We start from the raw sequence: 5431 nt of genomic DNA on the forward strand, positions 1-5431 counted from the left end.
TTTAGGCCGACGAGACACACCTATAAATGCCCTGCACGCTACCGAGTCAGGCATTCAGCAAGGACAAGGCAGAAAGAGACGACGAAGAAAACACCCTTTCACCAGACTTCAAGCGAGAAAGGCCAAGAAAAGAAGAACCGTTCGAGACTTAGACGTTTTCGATTATTGAAACACAGAAAAAAATGATGCACCGAGAATCTTGCGCCTGTTCCAAGACGGAACTGGATCTGTTTGCCATGCCCCCCACGATGATGACCATGCAAGAATCCCAATGGGTGGAATTTCACCCCGTCTCCTCACTGACCGATTCCGCTCCCATCGAGTTTGAAATCAAGGGACAGCCCGAAGATTACATCGATCTGAATAGCAGTTACTTGTACCTGAAAGTCAAAGTTCTAGATAAGGATAATGGTGAAGTAAGCGATGAGATTATAGCTCCCGTCAACAATTTCATGCATTCCTTGTTCAGCGAAGTGGACTTGTACTTGAATAACAAACTGGTCAGCAGCAGCATGGATACATACCCTTACCGTGCCTATCTGGAAAATCTTTTGACGTACGGAATAGATGCCAAGGATACCCATCTCAATGCTTGTGTGGTATGGGAACCTGACGAAGCGACCAAGTTTAAGATAGGTGACGCAAGTGAGAATGACGGCTTTGGGGAAAGACGAAGCAGAATCAAAGATGGAAAGAGTTTAGAACTGATGGATCGTTTACATCTGGACATGTGGTTGCAAGAGAAATATTTGCTAAACGGAGTCAATGTCCGCTTGAGACTGAATCTCAGCAGTGCCGCTTTCCATTTGTTGGCTGATGAGGCTGCTACTAAGAATGCCACTCCTAAAAGCAAAATCGAGGAGGCCAAACTCTACGTACGACGCGTGGAAGTGTTACCTAAAGTGGGAAACGACATCAGTCAAACGTTGAGCAGAACGACCGCCAAGTATCCCATACGAAGGGTGGAAGTGAAAACGTTCACCATTCCCGTTGGACATCATTCCATGATCGAAGATCATCTGTTCCAAGGACAGTTACCCAAACGTTTGATCCTTGGTATGGTTGAGAATGAAGCCTTCAACGGAGCCTTCGCTCAAAATCCTTTCCACTTTCAACACTTCAACGTGAAGAAAATCGAAGTCAGTCGCGATGGCAAGACCTTGTGTACCCGACCTTTCGAACATGACTTTACCAAGAAGAATTACTTGAGATCGTACTTGTCCCTGTACGAAGCCACCGGACAGTTAGGAACCAATACCAGTCACGGCATTACGTACGACGATTATGCAGGAGGCTACTCTTTGTGGGCTTTCGATTTCACTCCAGACCAAGGCAGCGACGAGGGACATTTCCACCCTATAAAATCTGGCCAGATTCGTGTGGAACTTCAGTTTGCAGAACCACTGAACAAGACAGTGAACGTCATCCTGTATGCAGAATTCGATAATACGATAGAAATCAACAGTTTGAGAGAAGTCATTCTAGATTACTAGAAGCTATGGAAGACTGTTATCCCTCTTTGCCTAGTGGAGAAACTTTGGACATGGAATGTGAGGAGACCGTGGAAAAAGAAGAATCCCAAGACAAAGACGAAGAAGATATCATGATGAAGTCAAGATGGCCAGAACAAGAAGCCCATTTAGTCTGCTGTTTTGCCAAACACTTAGTCGAAAAAATGACGGAATTGATCAAGAAAAATTGCTATGGATGTCAAAACGATCATCCCAGTCAAATTCAACACGATAAATGCCTGATGTTAAGTCAAGAAGAAAAATTGGACGAGTATCTGGACGAAGCTTGGAGTCTCATCTCGGACAAAGACGTGTTGCATCAGTGGTATAAAGACTTGCGTGAACATTCTTGACCACCATTAACCACTCAAGAGGTCCATCGTATCGAAGCTCTCCTGAATAAGAGTGAGGAAACAGAACGAATAACCGTTTATTCGTCAGACATTTTCAAGCAAAACGTCAGGATCGAATTGACAACTTATTATTACCTGTGAAGAAGAAAACAACACACAAAACAATGGATACCTGGGAACTTTATTACCTTTTGAACCACAGTTCGTATACGGCTTCTTGGAATCCTGTCGTCTGTGCTAAAGATGAACTCCCTCATCGCAAACCTCAAGACCATCAAGCTTACGTGATCAACACGGACGACAGTCATCTCCCAGGAACCCACTGGGTAGCCGTCTACTTTCCTCAAGAAGGATGTGTGGAATATTTCGATTCGTACGGATTGCCCCCTTTGGAAGACGATATCATCGACTTTATGAGAAGAAATGCTCAAACCACCCGATTCAATAATGTGAAATTACAAGGCACAGATTCCTTGGTGTGTGGACAATATTGCGTGTATTTTCTGCATCATCGAAGCCTGGGCTATTCCTTAGAACATTTAGTGACTCATTTTGATCCTCGTTCTTCTTCAAGAAATGATGTGAAAGTAGATCGATGGTTTTGTGACCATTATGCTTATCTTTTGTCTCAAGCTAGGAAACGTAGTGTCCATCAATGGCCTAATGATTTCCAAAAGTGGAAATCACAATTTCATTCACAACGTTGTCAGCCCTGTTCAAGGTAGATTGTATTTGAAGAAAAAATGTTTGATGTTTTGAAAAAAATGTTTGATGTTATATTGTTGGATTATTGTGTTGTTGGTTAGTGTTAAGTGATTTTTGAATAAAAAATGTTGTGTTTTGAAAAAAATGTTTGATGTTATATTGTTGGATTATTGTGTTGTTGGTTAGTGTTAAGTGATTTTTGAATAAAAAATGTTGTGTTTTGAAAAAAATGCCTTTGTCTTTTGTTTAGCTATAAGAATGTTGGATTGATGGTCTTTCATTTCTTACTATCCCTCTCATGACACTCACTGAACGTTGCGGCTCGAAAACCGTGTGGGGGATGTTTTCCTTCACGTCCGCGCTTTGACTTTAAGAACCGGGGTTGTTTCCAGTCTAACCATCCATTGTCGACTCATCCTCCTACGAAGATGTGCTCCAAACTAGCTAAGCTCAACGAAGCCTACGTGAATTTGCATAGGGTCAGACACAGTCTGATACCGAAGCCAGAAGAAATAGAGAATGTGACAATGTTAAAAGTCACTGAAGACCTGATAGAAGAGCTCTTCAGAGAAGAAATGAACAGGGAAAAAGAAGAATGGACAGAGAAGTACAGACTTCAGAGACAGCAGCAACAGCAGCAACAACAACAGCAGAAACCTGAAGCTGACAGAGGCTTTGTCGATTGTCGTATCGACACCAAAGAGTTCTTCTTCTCTTTCCGAAGAAGCAGACCTATCGCCAGAAAGTCTATCCTCAGAGGACATCGCATTCTTAGAAACTAAAAAAGAATGTCATAGCAAACAAAAAAACAGCCCTTTTCAGGGCTACCCCAATACTCTAGAAAAGAAATAACGATCGATTTGCCAATGTATGTAGGTAGAGTAGTGTGAAAATAAACACTAACTCTTTCTTAAAAAAATGTAAGGGTATGTGTTTGTGAGTTTGTGTTTGTGTTTGTAAGTGATCAAGTACGTTGGTATGGATAGTAGATTAAAATGATGTCTTTTTCCGTGTTTGAGGTGTATATTTGAGGTTAAATTGGATTGCTTTGCGTATGTGGATAGTCTATTGAAGTGATTTATAAAAAATTTTAAAATAGTGATGGGTAGCATAAAAAGTGAGTGAGTGTTTCTTTTAGGTCCGCGCGTTGTTGTTTTTGGTTATGATCTAGGTAAGATCAATTTTATGTTTTTAGGGGGATGTTTTCCATCACGTCCGCGCTTTCACTATAAATTGAAACTCGCTCGGCAGTCTAGCTACCCTTGTTGATTGATCAACACCACCAGAAGAATGAACACCAGAATAGTGAAACTGTTAGAACTCCAGATGCACCTGGAATATGCCAGGCGCATAGTAAATGAACTATCAGCGGAGACTATCGTAGAAGAAGCAAGAATGAAAGAGGAGGAGGAGGAAAGAAGAAGAAAAGAAGAGGAGGAAAGAAGAAAAAAAGAAGAGGAGGAGGAGGAAAAGGAGAGAAGAAGAAGAAATTTCAGAATCCCAGAAACCGAAAATTGGGATTCTGAAGCCACATATCCTGCCTCTGCACTCCCAAGAAGAAAGGTGAAAGAAGACTGGGGAAGAAGATGCGTGTGTGGCGCCAGGCCAGGAAGGTGCAACCATTAGATAGGTGCATCTGGAGTTCAAAAAACAGCCCTTTTCAGGGCTACCCAATACTCTAGAAAAGAAATAACGATCAATTTGCCAATGTGTGTAGGTAGAGTAGTGTGAATATAAACACTAACTCTTTTTAAAAAATGTGAGGGTATGTGTTTGTGTGTTTGTGTGTTTGTGTTTGTAAGAGCTCAGGTATGTTTGTGTGAATAGTAGATTATGGGTTTCTTAGCGTATGTGAAGAGTATAGTTAGGGTTTTATTATATGAAATGAGAAAGTAGGGGGATGTTTTCCTTCACGTCCGCGTTGTTGGGTCATGATCTAGGTAAGATCAATTTTATGTTTTAGGGGGATGTTTTCCTTCACGTCCGCGCTTTCAGTATAAGAACCCACAACGTTCGTCGTTGGAACCATTCTACGGAATAACTGAGACAAAATGACTCAAGTATCAGTTCTATTCAATCTAATGAGAGACATCTATTTCTGGATAATGGATGTAGAATATGTTTTAGGAAGAATAGAAGAGGAATGGAGGCATGGAGATATGAAAGACTTTGCAACGAGTCAAGTTCAAGGCCTAAAGACAGCAAGAGATATCATAGCAGGGATGATTGAAGAAGAAGTCAATAAGTCAAGAGGATTCATTAACCCACCTTACTTCAGAGTGGGAAGTTTGAAGGAAGCACTGGATCATGTCATCCAAGTCCGGTGCTTCCTAGAAAAGATATTATATTGGACAGAGTGGAGGTATGTAAAATGGGGGTTGGACAAGGTGAAGAAAGGGGAAGATCTGATGAGAAAAGTAATGGAGGAAGAAGTAGAGAAGATTAAAGAGAAATGGAGGGAAGAAAGAAAAGATGTGGAAAACAAAAAGAAAAAGGAAGAGTTCGAGCGACTTAACAACAATTGGATGAAAATCCAAAACAAGTTCCGAGCCATGGGTCACCCGGACTGGATGCCGGAAACATAAAAGAAGAAGAAAGGAATGATGAACAAAATAAGAGGATGGTGGAAAAAGTTAAGAAGTTAAAAGAAGAAGAAAAACCCAAAGGCCCTTTTCAGGGCCAGCCATATTTCTCGAAAAGAGATAGCCTTTCCATTGCCTACCCCTTTTTTATTTTTTTTTTTAAAAAAAATCCCATGTTCAATTTCCCTTGACGCTATAAAGACCCACCCTGTTTAATTTCCTTCTTTTGTCGCTAGACAGACCCACGATTTTTTTTTCTCCATGTTAATTTCCCTTGTCG

This window comes from Sinohyriopsis cumingii, chromosome 8 (genome assembly GCF_028554795.1).
Source record: "Sinohyriopsis cumingii isolate HCF-2022 chromosome 8, ASM2855479v2, whole genome shotgun sequence".
Taxonomy (NCBI): domain Eukaryota; kingdom Metazoa; phylum Mollusca; class Bivalvia; order Unionida; family Unionidae; genus Sinohyriopsis; species Sinohyriopsis cumingii.